This window comes from Polyodon spathula, chromosome 7 (assembly GCF_017654505.1).
Source record: "Polyodon spathula isolate WHYD16114869_AA chromosome 7, ASM1765450v1, whole genome shotgun sequence".
NCBI lineage: Eukaryota > Metazoa > Chordata > Actinopteri > Acipenseriformes > Polyodontidae > Polyodon > Polyodon spathula.
This window is the reverse complement of record NC_054540.1, coordinates 28,910,530-28,933,508: the sequence shown is the minus strand read 5'-3', so window position 1 is coordinate 28,933,508 and position 22,979 is coordinate 28,910,530.

Sequence of the window (22,979 nt, the reverse complement as noted above, 5' to 3'; positions counted from 1 at the left end):
CTAAAAGCAATCGGATCAGTGTAGATTGCTCTTGATGTGCTTCGTACAATGCCTTTTCTTTATCTGGCTCCAGTGAGCCCGGATCCAATCGTCTTTTTTGATCCTGTTAGTACAACCGGCCCCTGGGACCTTAACATAGAATAATTGACTCCTCCTGCTATGGGGGTCTGTGAATAAAGTAATATCATAAAAGGCTGTTATTGATTTGTATTAAAAAACATTTAAGAATATTTTTGAGAAAAGTAATGTAAGTCGGGGATAAATTAGACATCAGAAATACAAACACACTCACCACTGTGCTAGAAGAGCCAGGGTCCATAAGAGAAGCAGACAAGCACATCTTTATATTATATTAACTCAGATACATAACAAATAGAGGCCATAAAAGAGGACTCCACTTTGTTTGCATTATTTATTAGAGTAAGAAGTGTAGGTAATTGGAGTGGATCGTAAGTCAAAAGATGTTTGGACATTGAAACACAATGAATCAGAGCTGCACTGGTTTGTGAAGCAGTCTGGAACCATGCTGTTTACAGATTTGTAGGTCAAGACTAACTCCACAGGGGGCCAGCGAATACAGTAAAGCCTGAGGATTCCTAAATTCACCATGCTGGCATAGCACATGTTATAAACAATTTTATAGTCACATTATTGTTTATCCTTATTAGTGACACAGAATCATTTCCCTCCATAAATGGTTATTTCCAATGTTAAATTATGGTAACAATAACTACAGTATGACTGTGAAAAAAATGTAGTGTTTAATAATGTTTATAAATAACCTTACGTCATCTTCACTTGCTCACCTCTGTCATTAATAAGGTTTCCTTGATTTAACGCTAAATGAGATTCCATTTTGTTTTAAAATGTTTTGCTGGTCTTATTATCATTTCATTTGATACAGCAACAAAGGACAGGCCATTTTGTCTGAGGCCTCAATGGTTGTGTTGTATATTGTAATTTTCTTTCTGTTTTTGAGAAAACATATTAGTTAGACTGATGTCAAACACACTACAATAATCAACAGTCCATTCATACAATGTAATGGATATGACTAGAGCCCATGAAATTCTTAATTTTTATAATTTTTCATTTTATTTTTCACCAATTCCATTTTATTTTGTTTTATTTTTCACAAATGTCCTTTTATTACAGATACACGTCAATAAAACAACTCAACCAGACGTATATCAGTAATAGTATACTATACATCACATTGTAACTTACATACATATTTTTATTAAACATTATCTTTAGTTACCATAATTTTGCATTAGCGGCAGTAACGGTCACGTAAAGTCCCTGATCTTTTTACCTAACTTCCTTTTTACAGTAAATACTGCCCATGTCCTCTATAAAAATACAGTAAGATTAAATTTTAAAAAAGATATATTTACACTGCCCTAGTATTGTGGGGCTGTCATAACAATTGCACATAGAACAATCTACCCATTAAAAAAAAAAAAACAATAGGAATTGTATTTCAATCACATTGCGCATTGAAACAAGGTTCCAGTATGCTTGGGGTTTCTCAGTATTTAAAAACTAAGCAAAGCAGATTCATTCATTCAAATTCATTCAAAACGAACACTGTATTTGACCCTGTGTAAAGTTTGCACCACTTGAAATAAAACAAAGAATTAGCATACTAATGCAAAATATAAACAAACAAGCCATATTTTGCCCTAAAGCAATAAACAGCTAATGCTTAAAGACGGTGTCTTTTGACTCCCATTCCTGCCGACAATTGCAAAATCTGTACAACGTCAGCTACATATATTCCCTCATGCTTAAATAATTTGCAGCATCGTTTCATTGTTATGCACAACTTAGGCATTTTAGAAACAAACGTCTCTTCTCTTCCATCCCAATTTTAATTCTCAAAAGACTCGCTCCAAATTTATGCACCTTTCAAGAAAAGAAAAATAATTTATCTGTGAAGTGCACACGTTTTCCCATTCATGTGTGCTCACCCTTCAAAAAGGCAGACTGAATAAAAAGCCTTTTTCAAAAGTGTTGTGTGCCCATATGTGGGAGAAATGTGCATGACTACAATGGCTCTTTGAATTGCTAAAAGCCTTTTATTGCTAACCAAAGTTTTTAAAATGTTACATTAACACTTGCATTAGCAATGTTTCAAGTTGCATCAGGTTGCCTAGCGCACCTTACTTCCTGCTGGCCATGCGCTGGAAAATTCATTTGTTTCTAAAATAACAAAAAAAAGTTCTGGAAAATAGGTAAATTTCAAAATATCACTGTCCTGGTCACAAAAGCAAAGTATGTGGGGAATAATAGCCATTTTCTATACTTTTGAGGCATAAGCAATTAGGAAATAACACTTACTACCCAGGAACCAAAAAAAAAAAATAATAATTGTTACATGGTGTTTTCAAAGGCACCATTGACATGTTATTAAAATTGGTGGCATGATCTGCCCTTTGCAACACCTTGAATTTCTAATTTATATTCTAATTCTGAGGTAATATACTAAATGTTACTGCAGAATTGTAATAGCATAACCCCTGTACACTGTAGACACTTAAATGCATACTTTTTTTAATCGACTGTAAAACTCTGGAATATAAATATTTTCAAAGATATGGGAGATCTTGAAATACCACATGGGAGTGTAGCAAAGTGGTTTACAGTGTGCAGGTGTAGTGGTGAGGCAGTGTTCAAGAATGACAAACAACAAAGTTACTGGTGAAATGATGGTTTTAATTATAATCCAATGTCACTTGACAACAGTAAATAATAATGAGAACTGTCAATACACAACGATATGTATTGCTCAGTTAAATCCACAGGGTTCAGTCCTGAAAAAATAAACACAGTTTTAAACACACAATATACACAAACACGGTCACAACAAGTCCAAAGTGAGTGCCATAGTGCTTATGGTGAAAATACAATTTACCGTGAACAAGGTGCAGTGTTGTTCGAGTTTTGTGCTGGCCTGTAGCAACAGATCTGGATCGTGTTAGCCGTCTATAACAACAGACAATTAGATTTTAGACAAGACAAGACAAACAAAACACTCACAATAATAGTATATTTCTCCTTCATTTCCAGTTCAGTGTTTAACCATACAAAGGAACATGTTCTCTTATATACCATCAGTTTCGTCCCCTTGGTTAGCGATTGCAACCATTTCTTCTCCAACCCTCGGTTACCACATCACTTCCCTTCCGGGTCAATGACTTGGTGTACCATAGCTCTGCCCTCTTTCTAGATGGCCGACTTCCACCTAATCCCGGGAAAAAATTGTCAGGCCATCCAGTCCAGGGCACACTGGTCCCTTTACACAGCACCCTCACAGGTGCCATCTTCAATTTCAGATACTGAAATTGAAGATGGTAGCTATGAAAAAGATCTAGGAGTTTATGTTTACTCAGAAATGTCTTCATCTAGACAATGTGGGGAAGCTATAAAAAGGCCAACAGGAAAGTGCCTAAATAAAATATCACATACTTTTGCCATTATTTTGTCACATTACTTTATGGAAAAGTTTTCTTGTATTTATAATATCTGGTTTATCTTTTTATGGCTAGCTGGAGTAATCAATATGACATGTGCTTTTGTACACTTCACATACATTTGCAGGAGGAGATCTATTTTGCATTTAAAAGTGGGCAAGGAAAGGTCAAACATGCAGAAAAAAGTCAGAGAAATAATGTTTTGTTATGTTTTAAGTTTGAGTGCCATGATAACTGTCTTCCTGCACATTCAATGTCATTGCACAATTTATTATAAAATGATGAACAGTGAATAGCATTGAAACTGCCTTTTGAATTTAATTTAAATGTGTATTACAAAAGAAATTGGATTTTTTAAGGCTTCAAAACCATATTTCTCAAAAGGCAAATTGTACTGGTTCACCTGTTATAATAAAAGCAATTTCTATGGATCATGGGAGAAACTTAATTTCGCAGTGCCCATAAAGTATTTTCAGATTGAGACACACAGAGTACCAGCACTGTCCCCTTCAGTAAAATAGTTCTTCACATCCTTCATCTAGTCCATTAAAACAATAACCTCCAGCCTCTTTTTACAATGCAGATAATATCTTGCTTTTTCCATTTACCGGTACACTTAAAGGACGAACATTGCCTGAAAGAAAAGGTTAGACTGGTTTGACACACAGTAAGGAACTACAAAGAAAATCTATTAAAAGCTATTAAAACAAAGACAAAAAATTGTAATTGAACAAGGGGACCTGTTACGTCTCGCGATTATTTTTGTAATTTAGTAGTAATTTATTGGCCTTATTTCTTAACTTAATTTTCTGCTAAAATAATATTAAATCATTATATGTGTGAAAATATATCAGCTTTGTACAGTGGCCCTGAAGTGTAAAACACAAACACAAATCACAGCACACACAAACTCAAGCCACAACACAAACAAAAAACACAGCACACACAAACTCAAGCCACAACACAAACAAAAAAACAGCACACACAAACTCAAGCCACAACACAAACAAAAAACACAGCACACACAAACTCAAGCCTCAACACAAACAAAAATCACAGCACACACAAACTCAAAGCCACAACACAAACAAAAATCACAGCACACACAAACTCAAAGCCACACTGGAAATGAAATCCACATCGGAAATGAAAGCCACGTCAGAAATGAAATACGCCAGGAAAGCGGTACTATTTATTTAAATTACATCTTTATCTTCTTAAATGTGTTTATTATTGTAGGCAAAATGTTACGTGACAGCAAGAATGCATAGGCACATCAAACTTTTTAGTTAGGTGCTCAAAATCAAATCAATGTGAAAAATAATAAATATCTTGCAGGCTTATTGTTTACATTTATATCACTTTTGGTCCATAGCTTGTAATTATTTATTAGGGTTGCCGTTAGTGTATTGTAACGGTGGGTCAAGTGGGACTGACAATTGGGACCATGGGGGACTTGTATTGTAAATAATTGTATTACTCTACAGTGTGTCTGTCTGTGTAAATGTGTTCCTAACTATGTTTGCTTTTTGCTGCCTGTCTGGTTGAGTGCGGAGAGGGGCAGGTCGAGGGGAGAGAGATAGATAGGTAAAGAGAACCAACAACACTTTTAAGCGCCATTTCAATCCATTTTGTTAAAAGCAATAAATGTCACTTCCAAGCGCCAAAGGAAATTCTGTTACAGTGTCGTCTTCTTCCCAATGGATTTGCTTTTGTTTCGTACAGCAGTGTAAGGATGCTTGTCTTAAGTTGTACTAGGCCTGGGCCAGTTAAATTATAGGTTTAGCTTATAATGTGTTTCGTTATTGTGCAACCATCCTTATATTTTGCAACAAGAACATTGTGTAATTTATTTTGTCCCATTTCTCCACACATGTTTTGCCCATTTTGTGGTGTTAGGCTTACTGGAAGCTTATCGTTTTGCCACAGCTGTGGCAAATGCCTTGATTTTTTGCCCAGCAGTCCCTCGAGGAGTGATGGGGCAACTGCAGGTAAGACTACAGTTAGTTCTACATCAGTTGTCTGTCTAGCTTGGCCATGATCTCAAGCCAGTTATTGTTCAATCCCATTGTGTCCAAAAGTCTAAAAATAATAATGGAAATCTATTGCTAGGCGGAGTTACACACTTTAACTAAAATATCTACTTGTAAATTCACCTGTATTTTTTTGTTGTTCGTGATAAAACTGACTATAAGCGCAATGTATGGGATTTTTGTATGGAAATTAATGAGTAGACCAATCAACGAGCAGTACTTTGTAAACAAAGGTGTCATGGTCGCGTCCATTGATCATACAGCTCAAAATATTCCACCAAAACTACAAAGCTGTGGTACTATATGAATCGCCAATCGTTCAGTAACTAGCAGTACAGCATTTTACAGCCACAAGGTTTTTAACGTTGATCCTAAATTGAAAGCAATACACGTAGAAATGATTGTACACATTTGATTTTGTCTATAATTTCTTAAAAAAAAAGACAAAACACACGCATATCCACCAAAATAAAAACATGGTCGCTTGCTCAGGCTACTGCATCACATTAAAGAAAACAAGGACAGTGTAAGTACTAAACTTTCTTATTGTATAATTTAGTAGTATATATGTTAGGCATTTTCCCTTCTAAATGCTAGTACAAAACTGTAGAACCCCTGGGCAAATCAGTCAAGAGACAGTATAGTAAATTGTCACCAAGGATGATCTTCCTACAGATTATGCTGGATTGTTGTTTTTTTCCACAAGGCAATACCTCTCACCCCCGTGCTTATATTTATCTGTTTTTAAATGGCAGGTGTCCGGTTTTTGCATTTGGAAAAGGTAGTCACCCTAATTATATGACATTTTTTTACAATGTTAATTTTCCTGTGGTATTTTGGATTTATTACATTTTAATTAATGTCAAGCTTTTAAAATAATTTAGACATTTATGAATGAGTTGTTGAGTTTACAGACATCCAAGAGCTGTATGTCTCCTTATTTATTTTTTCCATTCTATTTTTTTTATTTTTATTTCTACAATATATTGCTGTAAATCTAGCTTCTAATGTCTGCCCCTCCAATCTCCCTAGAGGAAACAAATCAAAGTAGCAGTAATGATGATGATGTTAATAAGAATAAAAAAATAAATACTTTGAAAAGCAAAATAACTTTAATTCTTATGATGACTTGTAATTTACTTCCTGGTTCAATAAACATTTTTCAGGGTTGGCGTTTGTTTGCATTTTAAATTTTAAAAAAATGAAATAATAATAAAAAAAAATTAATGTAACATGTAATGTTTATTTTTTAATTTTTTTTTTTTTAATTAGTAATTGAAATAGTTGATTTGAATCACCACTTCTCACACCATTCCACATCAATTATTTAATTTTTTCATAATGTACCCACATGCTTAATACAGGGACATTGTTGGATTCACCCCTAATTATTGGTTGAGGAGCCATCCCTAAAAATTAATCAAATTTGCCCTGACTGGCTCCTGAGGCAGTTTCAATGGGGCCCTCTTCAGTCTGCACAAAAGTGAAAGTTACCAAATTTTGTCTACATGGAGTACTTTTGTGATGTAGTTTCTATTCACCAATTACCATGTACCAATTACATTTAGAATAAATTAAAGGTACAAAAGATGTCTTTTTAAATTAACCCATAAATTAAAGAATATATTGATTTGCATATTACTTTGTTTCTACTGATTTGAAAATACAGGATTTGTATTCAATGTATATCACTCCAATAAATTTTTGATGCCTTTAGTGTTTCTGTTGGTTTTACTGATTACATGTTAATTATTAATTTGTATGATTTTAGGTATTGTGAATGAAGACAACCCCACTCAACTGATAAGGGAATATTTCAGAAAAGGTTACACCTATGATGTTGTTCTAGATTTTCTTAAAAATCAACATGGAATAGTCATCTCAAACAACTTGGTCTGTCGAGATGTGCTAATTACATTTCTTTAAGAGAAGTGTGCCCTGCAATTCATAGAGAGCTGAGAGGACCTGGCCAGCTCTTTGGTTACAGGACGATGTTCAAGTATTGAAGCAGAAATATCAATTGCGTGTCAGAAGACATGATGTGATGAAGATATTATCTGAAATGAATCCACCCAGAACATGTGCTAGGAGAACCAGGTGATTCTGCAGAAGAACCGATCATTTTATGGAGTCAAATTATGTTTGGCACGTTGATTGGTATGTTAAATTAAAATGTAACTGCTTAACTATAAGTGGATGCATGGATGGATTTTTGAGAAAGATTCTATGGTTAAACTGTGGGCCAACTAATAATAATCCTGCAGTGATTGCCTCCAACCATGTAAAATGTGTGACAGACATTGACATTGTACCTATGCATTTGAGAACATACTGTGGCACAGAGAATGGAATAATGGCAGCACACCGACCACTTCTCTGGGACTGCTAGTCATGTTTACGGAACATCTACATCAAATCAAAGAATAGAATCCTGGTGGGCACATCTTAGAAAACAACAGTAAGGTTAAAGCATAATATATTTATATTATGAATGGTAGCAGTTATCAATTTTATTGAAATATTGTAACCTGTTTATTTATGCAGAAAGTTAATTTTATGAAAGTCTGATTCGACATTTGCATACATTGCAGTTAACTGTCAATATTTTTTTTTAAACAGTTTTATTTTAGTCATAGTTTTTTGCGATTAGGCCTTCTTAATTCCACATTATGTAACGTTGCAATGTGAAGCTGGCACCAGCTGTAGACATGTACTATTGTGTGTAAAGTAACAAGTCTGTTTTTAAATAGTTTTTTGGACCAGCAACATTTATTTGTGCCTCTTATTGTTTGGGCTGCCTTCTTGTCTTCAGTGTTACAAGGACTAAGTTGTAGGATCATTTCTGTCATTTGGAAATATTTGGGTATAAGCCTGTTGTTTTTCTTGCTAAAGCGATTTTTGCAGATAATACTGTTTTCAGCGTATCCATTGCTTGTGGTTTTAACATCGGAGCTCATTTCTATCTATCTGTATTTCTGTATAATATCTTTCAATATGAATCAGGTTTAATGCACAGTTATATATCACTTCTTCTTCTTCTTCTTCTTCTTCTTCTTCTTCTTCTCTTCTTCTTACACTATGTAACACAATTTTTGTTCCTGGGTAGTAAGTGTTATTTCCTAATTGCTTATGCCTCAAAAGTACAGAAAATGGCTATTACTCCCCACAAACTTTGCTTTTGTGACCAGGACAAAATATAATTTCAAAATATCACTATTTCCAATGGGAAAACGGGCAAATGTGTGTCTTTTCGTTCACATAAAGTCAGAAAAAAACAACATATGAATCCAAATTAACATGTATTTATACTAGAGTAAAAAAAAGTACTTACTACACGGTGTTATTATTCATTTTGGTGATTTCAATGACATATTATGCACATTGAATATATTGATGCAAAAGTGTTGTATTACTACTAATACACATGTCTTAATGGAAAAGATTGTATATACATGTATTTTTTTTTATAGATTGCTGTTGTATTTCAATAGATAAACATTTACAACACAATAAAGTACAACCTAATATATCTATATCTATCTATCTATCTATCTATCTATATCTATCTATCTATATATATATATATATATATATATATATATATATATATATATATATATATATAGTCATGTATGATTCATGTCATTGGAAACACAAAATGGTTCCAAATATGAACTGTGGTACTTGACACTTCTAACGTTTTGTCTTAAACAAAATATGTATCATGTAAGAACATTTATAATAGTCCTGCCTTATGAACCTAACTATATGTACGGGAACCAATTATGCATATATTAACTAGGGTTCATGACCACTGTGTGCTACAAAAAATAAGTTATCATTTGCTATCCTTAATTAATGTTGGATAACTGCAGATTTGTCTTCAGCTTGCAGTTTTGGATGGACCTCCTAGAAGGACCTGTAGGATGCAGGCCATTTCCGTGGCAGCCATGAGCATAAGTATTTGCTGCGCTTTGCTTTTATTGATGTCCTCCAAAAGGATTTAAATGAATGCAAGCTGCTTTGGAACCAGCACAGAATTAGACCTTCAAGAATGTCATCGTGTCCATCTGGAATTCCTAATGAGTTATTCAGCCTGCCACACAGGTCCAGATTATTTTTAATATATATTTTTTAAATTTAACTAAACAAGTGGGATAACTATTTTTAATGTTTGCTTCTGACAAAGAAAAAAACAAAAAACAAATGTCATACTCATGTACTTGAGTTGTATTTATTATTGAGTCTTAAGAAATTATGGTTACTTTACTGTTTTGGCTTGTATTTGAATTTGAAACATTCTGTGAATTAGTTTTATCAATGCAATTGTGCCTAAGGACAGTGATCACTAGTATGATATATATTATATATATATATATATATATATATATATATATATATATATATATATATATATATATATATATATATATCAATCGAGTTAGCTCCCTGACAATGTCCGGCTCTAGCAGCAGCTTCAGCATGAACTCCTTCAGTCACTGGTGTATCATCGAGATTTGGCTTGTGGAGATGAAAACATTCATCTAACATTCATTGAACTTAGTAAAAGTACTGCATAACTTGCAAAGCCCACAGACATGGGAATCTACTCTAGACCAATATTTGAACTTGAAGGAAATAGCTGACCTGTGAAGATAACACCAGTTAGTTTCAAGGAATTTCTATAAGGGTCATACCAACAGACTTCGGTAGAATTTAAAAGCAGACTAGAACTAGACGTTTTTTGGGAAATTTTAAATACTTTTTCAAATACTGTTAAATATTTTGAAAAATCTGTGTTCACGTGTGTAACCCAATCAAGTCGAGACATGCTAATCACATCTTTCACTCGCCATCCATTTAACCACTCACCTGTCCATGATATTTTAGCCTTTAACCCTCTACTGCATTCCTATTCTAACATGGTCCTAGAGAGCCCCTATCCAGTAAGTTTTCTAGGTCATCCTGGTTCACTAATTTCTAGACTGGAAACACATGGAAGTTATTGATCAATTAAGCAAATCACTTGTTCAATTAAGGAAACTCTAGTCATTGAGGGCTGAAAAGGGTAGTTCATTTTTTGTACCAAATAATCTCTAAATGACTTCATTTAACACATCACCTGCTTAATTGATAACACCTGGAATAATATCATTGACATTTTTGTATTCCATAGTGTATTTTAATGTAACTGAAAAAGAATGTTCAAATGTGCTTCAAAGTTTTTTCACAAGTTTACCAATAATGTTTGTGTTACTGTGGAATATAGAAATCTACTTGCTATTTCTAATCTGTTATAAACTATTCTTTTGAATAAAGCTGAAGATGTTGAATTGCAACATGTTATGTGTCGTCTGCATTTCTTGTGTGTTCCCGTTATAAATAAACCAAAAGAAAATGGTTTGCAATGTTTTTTACTGTCTTGTTGGAATTTTCAACAATAAGGTTGCCTTTTGTATTTAAAATTATAGAGACTGTCTCTGATGTTGCTTTTTACTGTAATTATAATTTTGTCTTACTAGAAACTACTACTAAAACAAGTAAACGTCACAAACTTTGAGGATAAGCTTTTAGGGAAAAAATACATACTTTTATAACTTCACATCGTATGTGTTTTCTTGTGATATTGCACTTTCAACAAATCCAAATTGGATGGTTATGTGTTATTTTGCTTCAAACTACTGAGGTTAGTTTCTGTCTGTGTTAATGAGGGAACGTTAGCAAAATAACTGTTCTGAAAATGATTACTGCAATTATGATTTTTTTTTTTTGAGGGCTGATTTTCTTTCTTTACAAGCAAGTATTAATGCACTTTATTTATGACACACCTTTACATTACAGAAATGCAGATTGAGTTTACAGAATTCAGTAAAGAAAAATTCCACATTGACAGGTTGTATTGAAATTATTACTTTTGTCACATAACTGTTAAAGTACTCTAATGAAATCATATAATATACATTCATCTCATGGTATATTAATTTCTTTTTTTGGTTTGTAGTTAAAATGAATGCAAGCTTGGCTTGGCTACACTGCTCAAAATTCAATAAGACAGCTGAACAAACTCAAGGACTTTTTCTCCAAGGATTAATAATTCAAGGACAGTTCAACATGAAGGGCCTGATATCCTTTTAGTGTTTGCAATTTGGACTGGCCAATTTTATCCGTTTTCTCCCCAATTTAGAATGGCCAACTGTTTTTAAGACCCTATCTGATAGCTGCAACTCCCCAGTGACTCGGGAGAGGCAAAAACAGATGCATGCATTCTCCAGAATTCAATAACAGGCGAATGAGTTCTCCAAAATTCAGTACTGTCGAAATTCAGGAGAACTGAAAATTTCAAAATTCAAGTGGTTTAAACATCTCATACGAGTTATGTATTGGCAGGTTTAATATATTGCTACATGTGTTCACAGTTGGATAGTGTGAGTCATCATGCAGGAAGCTAATGGTCAGCCTTGGCTGAAATCCTGAGTGGGGTACTGCTGACAGGCCAGTCGCAAACATGAGAACGTCCTCCAAAGCAGGCTCGGCAGATGATGTGAGAAGGGAAAAAATGTAATAACCTCTAAACCCTTTCTTTTTCTCATATCCCTTTAATTACCAAAATAGTTGAGCTGTGCATTAACAATTAACTTTATTTTGAAAGAAGGACAAAACAGTAGTTCGACCCTGGTAATTAGCAGGGGGAAGTTTTCAGAGTGAGTTTTGTCTAATTGCCATCAAGCTGAGAGACACAAGAACTAAAAAAGACATCTTAACAGTAAACTTAAAAAAAAAAAAAAAAAAAAAAAAATCTTAAACATAGTAACCCATACGAAATTAGGAAGAATAAAAACACTTTTTTTTTTTTTTTTAAACTGCATAACTTTAAAAAATGTTTATTATAAAACAATATTGTAACTGCTATCTGTTTTTCTCTTTTCCAACTTTGAATATCTATCAGGTGGTCTGCCCAATATGCTACTATCCTTCCTTCCAGAAAAGCCTTGCTGCTACCTCACTTAACTCCACTCTGAAAAGGCTCTTAAGATCTGTTGCATCTAATTTCTTATCAGACAAGCAGAATGAAGCCAAAAATACTGCTGGATGTTCTTTAATGGCTGCAAGTAAATTAATAATAGATCTCTCTTTTGAAGCTGTGAAAAGTTAAATAGTTTATTATTCCTATATGCATGAGCTGATTAATAAAAATATCACTTTATAACACATTTGTAAAATAAAAGGTATTCTTTTTAAATTCTACACAAAGTGTACTGCTTGAAATGTTCTATCATACAACAAATGCAAAGTATTCTATTACAAAAATTAATCAATCAACTAATGACACAGCCATCTCTTACATGCTGCATATAAAACAGGTTTTAACAAGTTGTAACCTTACTGCAACATTCATAACTGCCTACCTTTTGATAAAAGAAGCATTTCTAGCAAAAACTACCACTCAGGGTACTTTTCAACAATGTTTTCCTTGGCATTAATATCACTGACTCTATGCTGAAGACATCCAGCCAAACAAAACAACATAAAGTGCGTCACAATTGAGCTCCTGAGGTGTTCCAAAGATTTGCAGGATTTTATCTAGTTTGTGTGTAAATTAGACAGGCAGGTAACATCAGCTACAGGCATCTTTCCTCTGAACATTTCAAGCATTTTCATACCAACAACATGGGGTCAATGTGTGTATTAATACAAACGTTATAAAGCAAGGAAGGAAACATGTTTTTATTAGCAAAGAACCAACTGTCACATATAGTTTTACATAGTTTTTCACAACACAGTTTTTAAACACCTAATAAACAATTAAATGTTTTTTAATGTTTTCTTTACTCTTGATTATGAAACTTTGAAATAATAAAATACTGGTAAAATAAATTCTTGAAATCTTGAATTATTATTGAATTATTCAATTAAGTGTTGGAAGTTATACCTCTTGCAGCATCTTCCAGATTTCCGGATCACTGACATCCTGAATTGTTGGAAAAACTTTGCCAGTACCCAAAATGTGGTTCATCAGGTTTTTGGAGAGAAACTGTGGACCAGGACCACCATGCACCATTGACATAGCAATAATTCTGCCAATGATGAAATATTCATCATCAGTGACTGCTGAAACAAAGTAATATGCAAATCTATATATCTTTAATTTATGGGTTAATTTAAAAATACATCTTTTGTGACCTTTCATTTATTCGAACTGCATTCATTGCTGCTGTTCAGGGATATTTGGAAATGGTAATAGTACTTAAAAAGATTTAAATCCACAACCTATGAAGACCAGAATTTTGAGAAAAAGGCCTCATTTTTAAATAAAAGGATATATGCCAATCATGAATAAAACATTACATTCCAGTAGAAAACAGTAAAGCTTTGATTGGTATCTAAAAATATTAAATGGCTTCTTTTAGCAAATAGGTCAATATGCAAATGTCTCTCCATTGGCAGACTATAAAGTATACTAGCAATGGGAAAATAAAATAAATTATACAGGCCACAATCTAAAAAGCTTTACAGTAAGCTGGAAAATCATCTATGTACTTACCATCAGCATCGAAACGTAAATATTTTCCATTTTTCTTTCCATCAAAAACTCTTCAACTGCTCATGTGTCTAAACAATAATGTTACTGTTTCTACTTTCAATACATGTAGGTACAAGGTAGAAAAACAGCTTTCCAGTCCATTTAATTGCAGGAATTGATGTTTAGTTGGCATAAGTGTTACTGAGATTTAAAAATTGAGATTATAAAAAATAAATAAATACTTAAATGACAAAAATAATTCTTACTTCTCCACAGTGTTTTCAAATTCTTGTTCTAAAGAGCTGGTATGGTCTTCAGTTACAATTTCCAGTTTCTGGATGAGGCAAAATACAATATTCACTGTATTAATATTAATTAACGATCTTGAGAAATTAGTAACAGAACTAGCAGACCTAAATTGATAAGCAATGCTACTGAATTATGTGTTATAAGAGCATGGTTCATTATGAATTACAGGTTAAGGTTTCTGAATATTACTTCACAACTAGATTCCTAGGTTTCATTTCAATAGAATACCTATAGCACTCGTCGCTGCTGACAGGAACCAGCACATTTGGACACATCCAGGATTGGTATGCTTTCAGCACACTTCATTTGTTCTGCAAGAGGATCAATCAAGGAGATCTTATTGTATTAACCATATGCACTGATGCTAACTTCAAGTATATTGAGACAAATGACTAAAAAATACCTCTTACACAGCCATAAGGAAATAATGTGTGTATGTGTAACTATGGATGACTTCACTCCATAAGCAACTCAAAAAAATAAGTAGCAAATCACAACATATATTTTCAATATCTTTACAGTTTGTGCACTCATTTATGGTTTACAAAATAGGCTATGATCTGAATAGTAAATAGCTTAAGAGTTCAACAAACTTGTGACCTTTCAAAACGTGTGATTTCATTTGAAACATTTACCAAAGTCGAGTTAGACTAGCCTGGCCTAGCATATTCTTTTTTGTCATTATAAACCTTTACAACATATGAAAAGAAAATTCCCTTTTATTTATTGATCTCACTCACTGACATCTGTCTCCTGGGTGTGCTGTGACAAACATGCTTTAAAACAAAGAATCAGTCAAATAATTAAATGCCATCTGATTCAGAATTGAAAGAAATGCATATTGTAATTGCCAAAAAAAATGGGATTTGCATGTTATTATTGAGCAGAATCTCAGTTGTTACATTTGCTTGTGCTGAAGCTGGACAGTTTTGCAGTATTTCACAGCTAATTTTGTCTCCAGTAATATTACACCAATCCAAACCATAATTTTCCTTAATATGCTAAACAATAGTATATATATATATATATATATATATATATATATATATATATATATATATATATATATATATATATATATATATATATATATATAATAGTGTGTGTGTATATATATATATATATATATATATATATATATATATATATATATATATATATATAGATAATAGAATGAATAACATTAAATGTTGTGCATTTGTGGCAGAACATTTTAAAGAATTTAAGTAGAAACATATCAGTGTCTCATCCAAACTGTCTTCTTTCTCTCTGATTTGAACAACTTCATCATCACTGTCTTTAATGTTTTCTAGAAAAGTACCAGGTATGGTTTGAGATCTATCTTTTTGTACACATACACCAACACTTAACACTTATGTACCTACTGTTCAGTCATGAAAGACCTATAACTAATCCTTTCTGGTACAGCAACAAAAAGTTAACTTTTTAAAAAATTGATCATTCAAGTCAAATATTTGGTTTGCACTTACCCACTCTATTGTATTCTTTCTCAGTACAAATCGGAAAAAAGTCAGTCTCTGAAACTGTTTGCCAATTGCATCTTTAAATGCCTGTAGTGTGAAGGCATTTTTGCTTCCTGAAACCTTATTCACAATAACTCCTTTAGAATCCAACATATTTGCAATTGGGACATTGCGAAAAAAAGTTTTAAGTTTTTGCTTTTGCTGTACCTAACAGTTCTTTTTTAGAACTTTCATGAGAAATACTAACTGGCAAGGTTTTTTCTCTCTCCTTTTTCAAACTGTCAGAATCTTCTTTTATGATCCCAACATTAATCTGCAAATATAAACAATAAGATCACAAGATGAGACAATAAAAAACATGCAAACAACTACAAATCTGAACTTTGCTTTTTTTTGTGCCAAATCAGACAAAAAATAAACTCAATTTGCAGCACAATTTATTATACAACTGCAATATATGTAATTTATTGAACTTTGAACACAGATAAAAGATAAACAAGTTAGTTACCAGTACAATTGAAATGACATACGATACTGCATGGTAAAATGTGTACAGAACTGGGTATTATAAATATTAATATGGGTAAAATACAGCCCTGGTAGAACACTTTAATGTTTTAATCTATACTGGTAATTTGCATGTAAGTAATTAAATTAGATCCACAATAAAAAAATATACTGTGACGGAAGGGTGGTTGTGGTATGGTGCAAACCCCCCCCCCCAAAAAAAAAAAAAAAACCCATAAATAAATAAATAAATAAATAAATAAAAAAAAAAAAAATGTACCTGCACCATAGGTTTTGAAGATTTTTTCTTTTTTTTTTTTTTGTTAACCACTTGTGACAGAGATCGAATGATTCTTGGTGTAAAATCTCCCTCTGACCTGTGAGGGCACTATGTAAAAGGAACAGAGTACTCTTAATCAAATAGCATGACAATTTATTCCTTAGGGTAAGTGGAAGTCAGTTATTTAGGAAGGGGACTGAGCTACGGCACCCAAGCTCAATGACTCGGACGGGAGACGACATGGCAGCCGAGGATTGGAGGAGTGGATGCGGTCGTTAACCTAGGGGTCATGAGCAAGGGTATAATAGGGGGCGTAGTGTAAGTGATCTGTTCCTTGGTAAATGGTTAGTGTTTTAACCTACAAGGAGTCTGTGCTGCCGTATTGTGAACCATGAGTTTTGTCTTGTGTCTGTTAGTGTTTGTTAACTGTTGTCTGTTTTTTAATATACTACCAGTAGCACGATTCAGAGCTGTAGTGAAAGCCAGCATAAAATGAGACATACACCACAAGCACTTATTATGAACTGTGTTTGTGTTTTGTGTTTAGTGTTGGTGTGTTAAACTGGACTTTTTGGTTGATGGTCAAACCCGTGGGATTTTAAAATGAAGTGATACATGCCGCTGTACTCACTTCCATCATTTATTATTTACACGTGTTCACCTTAAGGCTCTGGACATTAATAATTAATTCAATAAACACCCTTGCACCTGTAAATCATTGTCTGTCTGTTTTTTTTATCCGTTCTACACTGTAGGCATCTGTAATCACTCAACACTGCCGCACCACTGCATTATTCTTTCTTTGCTCTTCACATCTTTGAAACGGAGAAACTGACAGAGTTGGAAAGTTTGTTTGATCTGCATAGAGTAACAGTAATAAAATGAAACATTAAACCTTTTTTAAGGTATCTTACCTATATATAGGTGCAAGTTGGATAGATACTTCCTATTTTATTATCAAATAAAAAAAATCAAATAAAAATAGAATGGAAAAAATAAATAAGGAGACATACAGCTCTTGGCTGTCTGTAAACTCAGCAGCTCATTCATAAATGTCTAAATTATTTAAAAGCTTGACATTAATTAAAATGTAATAAATCCAAAATACCAAAAGGAAAATTAATGTTGTAAAATCATGTCATACAATTAAGGTGACTACCTTTTCAAAATGCAAAAAACGGACACCTGCCAGTTAAAAATAAATAAATATAAGCGTGGGGGTGGGGATGTATTGGCTCGTGAAAAAAAAAAAAAAAAAAAAAAACTAGCACAATCTGCAGGAAGATCATCCTTAGTGACAATTTACTGTACTGTCTCGTGACTGATTTGCCCAGGAGTTCTACAGTTTTGTACCAACATTTAGAAGGGAAAATGCCTAACATATATACTACTAAATTATACAATAAGAAAGTTTAGTACTTACACTGTCCTTGTTTTCTTTAATGTGATGCAGTAGCCTGAGCAAGCGACCATGTTTTTATTTTGGTGGATATGCGTGTGTTTTGTCTTTTTTTTAAGAAATTATAGACAAAATAAAATGTGTACAATCATTTCTACGTGTATTGCTTTCAATTTAGGATCAACTTTAAAAACCTTGTGGCTGTAAAATGCTATAAGAAAGTTTAGTATACAGATTATCCTTGTTTTCTTTAATGCGATGCAGTAGTCTGAGCAACCAAGCATGTTTTTATTTTGGTGGACAGACGTTATTTTTGTCTTTTTTAAGACATTACAGACAAAATCAAACATGTACAATCATTCCTACATGTATTGCTTTCAATTTAGGGTCAACGTTAAAAACCTGGTGGATGTAAAATTCTGTACTACTTCTTAATGATTGACTGGTGATTCATACAGTACTGCAGCTTTGTAGTTTTGGTGGATTTTGGCTCTGACATGGTGAATATTGTAAGCTGTATGATCAATGGATGTGACCATGACACCTTTCTTTACAAAATACTGTTCGTTGATTGGTCTGCTCATTAATTTGCATACAGAAATCCCACACATTGCGTCTATAGTCAGTTTTATCACGAACAACAAAAAATACAGTCGATTTTACAAGTAGAACTTTTAGTAAAAGTGTGAAAAGTTGCCTATCGATAGATTTCCATTGTTATTTTTAGACCCTTGGACTTCACAATGGGATTGAACGATAAGTGGCTTGACAGCATGGCCTAGCTAGACAGACAACTGATGTAAAACTAACTGTACTCTTACCTGCAGTTGCCCCATCGCTCCCCAAGGGACTGCTGGTCAAAAAATCAAGGCATTTGACAAAGCTGTAGCAAAACGATGGGTTTCCAGAAAGCCCAACACCACAAAATGGGCAAAACATGACCTGAGTAGAGAAATAAATGACACGATGTTCTTGTTGCAAAAATATAAGGAAGGTTGCATAATACCGAAACACATTATAAGCTAAACCTATAATTTAACTGGCCCGGGCCTAGTACAACTTAAGACAAGCTGTACACTGCTGTACGAAACGAAAGCAGATCCAGCGGGAAGAAGATGACACTGTAACGGAATTTCCTTTGGCACTTGGAAGTGACATTTATTGCTTTTAGCAAAATGGGTGGAAATGGCGCTTAAAAGTGCCGTTGGTTCTGTCTCTCAGCTTTCTCCACTGAACAGCACGCGCAGGCTGTGGCTTAATTAAATTACCCCCACCCCTGTCCACACTCAACCAGGCAGGTGGCAAAAATTGCACATAGTTAGGAACACATTTACACAGACAGACACACTGTACAGTACAGTTATTTACAATGCAAGTCCCCCATGGTCCCAATTGTCAGTCCCGCTTGACCCTCCGTTACAATACACTAACGGCAACCCTAATAAATAATCACAAGCTAACACACCAAACGTGATATAAATGTAAACAATAAGCCTGCAAGTTATTTATTACTTTTCACATTGATGTGCCTATGCATTCTTACAGTCACGTAACATTTTGCCTACAATAATAAACACATTTAAGAAGATAAAGATGTAATTTAAATAAATACTACCACTTTCATTTCTGACGTGGATTTAATTTCCAATGTGGCTTTGAGTTTGTGTGTGCTGTGATTTTTGTTTATGTTGTGTCTGAGTTTGTGTGTGCTGTGATTTTTGTTTGTGTTGTGGCTTCAGTTTGTGTGTGCAGTAATTTGTGTTTGTGTTTTGCACTTCAGGGCCACCGTACCTTTGTACAATAGCTTCTCAAGTCTATCATTTGCCACTAGCTTTGCAGATAACAATTTAATTTAAGAAGCACTTTCCAAAGAATAAGGACTTGTAACTAGTTTTACCTGTATTGTAATATGTGCTCAATAAAATCATTCAAAATGTAACAACAGATGTTCGTCATCTTTTTTCTTTTATCCGTGAATCCATGACTCAAAGGCCTGATGCTGAACAAATTATATGAATGCTGGTATCCAAGAAGGGACAACAAAAGCAAATGTTACTACAACCCTGAATTTAAGTCACCCTTGAATCCAAGTCACTTCCCCCAAATTGTTACTTTCATTTCTGTCAAAAAAGTGCAATTCTGAAAATATATTTTAATTTCAGGTAAATACATAGTTCCTTAACCAACAGGTGGGCATGTTCCAGCAGAGTATCATGTACAAAATGGTCCTTGATATACACCTTAGGGTTCTGCAAGGCCATAGTTGTCAGACCAGCTCTGCTACTCAATGAGAACTTGAAGAGCTCAATTCCTCTGGTTACTTGTGTTTTATCCTGGATATTAGCCGTGGAATTAAGACGTCAACTCTTCTGTCGACGGTGTGTATATTCGGGTTGGGATTTGTTCTGTGAAAAGGAAGTCAAAGCCGGCAGTGACCATGTATATATCCAGGGCTGGGGTTTGGTGAACGTGGATAGGAACAGCACAGGGATTAATGCAGGATTTTAGATCCCCCTCAATATAGTAGCAAGAGGTATAAGTGGGACTTCCTCTATAGGGGAGTAGCATTCGCTGTATTGATGGTAACTTTTGTTTGTAGTTTTGTGTTCTACAGTGTTTTATTTTTGCCTGTTGTACGCTTTGTCATATGTCCTGTGAGAGCTAATTGCTCGTTACGTCATGTGATTGTCGTTTATATGTGAATAAATCCAGCACGCTGGACATGCATGTCAACTGCAACCTCAAACTATAAAGGATATTTGAAAACCAATTTTATAATGGGGCGTATTTAAGTAAGGAAGCAATCTTTCTATATTTTTTCAATTACTGGACAATCAGACAAAAGAACAAAATCAGAACCAGTTTGTTTAACCATAGACTGTAAATATAAACTCTTATAAAAGTTTAATGAGACTCATCTTCATACTTCCTGAAATCCTTATTTAATTTTTAATGAATTCCTAACAGTTTTTCTGAAAGTAAACCTGCATATGTTTTCCATGCACATATTGTCACGCTTTGCCAAACATCAACAGATTTGATTTTCCAAGCAAATATTTCAGAAACAGCCATGAGTATGAATTTAATTAAAAACATATTACAGTGCTTAAATTGAATCTATAATCATTTGTCTATAATCTGACTGTTTTAATCAAGTTTTATCCCAACTAGATAAGTGGTTCTTGAGCTATGTAAATATGGAAAACCAAAACATGTGACATTTCCTGACCTTTGTCCAGGAAAGGGTTTTATGTACTAAGAGCCAAAATAAACATGGTTTAAGCATACCAATTTAAGCTGAATTAATAGCAACTTTTAGTTTTGTCTATTTAGAAATTGAATATTAATTGATGCTTAACCTCTTTAACTAGGTGGCCCCAGGGCATAGCAACACATTTGTTGGTAACCCCATTATTTTCAGGTATAGTTACACACGTTGTCTTTTTAGTTATATCTCAGAATTAGAGTTATCATATTGTATGGGCCAAGAATGAAGTCCTGCAATTCAACAGAACCGCTGGGTGGTGGTGAGAGGGTCAGAAGAAGACAAGTGATAGAATAATGTTTGCGCAGTAAATGCACACATATTTTTCCAAGCTGACAGCTGACACTGAGGATCGTTCTGGACAGTGCAGAAACTGTAAGAAGTGTGTGAGTGACATCAACAAACAAGTTACGAACTGATACGGGAAGCCTTCTCACGCATTTTGAACCCAACAGGGCAGGTAAATATAATACATACAATATAAATGACTATAATAATTTATTACATATAATTTGTGCTTTACGGTGATTGGTGGTGAGGGCTCTGTAGGCATTGTCTCTGTGCATCTTTGTTCTCATTGGTATCTCTTCTTTAGTGCAGTAGTTCATAAACTTTTGATTGTCACATACCCCCTTCCAGACCTATCAGGATACAAGTTTGTAATTTAATGTTATTCTTAATATATGCTTCCATAATACAAAAATAATACACATACACAAATAATAATATATATATATATATATATATATATATATATATATATATATATATATATATATATATATATATATATATTAGAGTACTCACTTAGAACCAATTACGCAGGCTTCGAAGCATCCCTGGAGAGGGACCTCGTGTCACGGCTAAAGCACGTGTGCTCCACCGAGGAAACGTGCACAAAATAGGTGGCACCTTTGCACGGAACACACATTAACACAGTGTCTTTGTGGGTGACGACGACCAGCACTGCTGCTGTCGTGCATGCTACAATATATATATATATATATATTATATATATAATATATATATATATATATATATATATGTGTGTGTGTGTGTGTGTGTGTGTGTGTATATATATATATATATATATATATATATATATATATATATATATATATATATATATATAATAATATATATTATATATATAAAACAACCTCTGATTGGTTAAACAGCATCACATGACCGTGCGTATCGCATGGCTTGCATACTAATGAGCCGCTTCACACTAAATACATCATTGCGCACCACTACTTTTTAAATTCCATGACAAAATGCCATTTTATTTGTTATTAGTTATAAAACCACAGCCAAAAATGAGTGGCATTTCACCTTTAATATATTTGGTGATGAAACTCCACATAACTGGCACAACACCAACTTTCTGAGTGGAGACAGCAGTCCATCTGAAAAAAATAAATAAATAAAATAAGTGCACCAGCAAGAGTAGACACATAACAGTAGATGAGGAACAGCTAAATGAAATAGAAGAAAACAAAGACTGGAAAACCCACAAAAAAAAAAAAAAAAAAAAAAAAAAATCAACAGCATGGCCAGGTTAATGTACTTAAAGAAAAAATATGGACATTCATCTTAAATAAGTCCAAATATATGAATTTTATGCCAGTGCAAGAAGTTCATCTGGGAACCATATTCAGTCTCCAGTGTATAACCCTGAGCTGGACTAAATACATATTTTAAC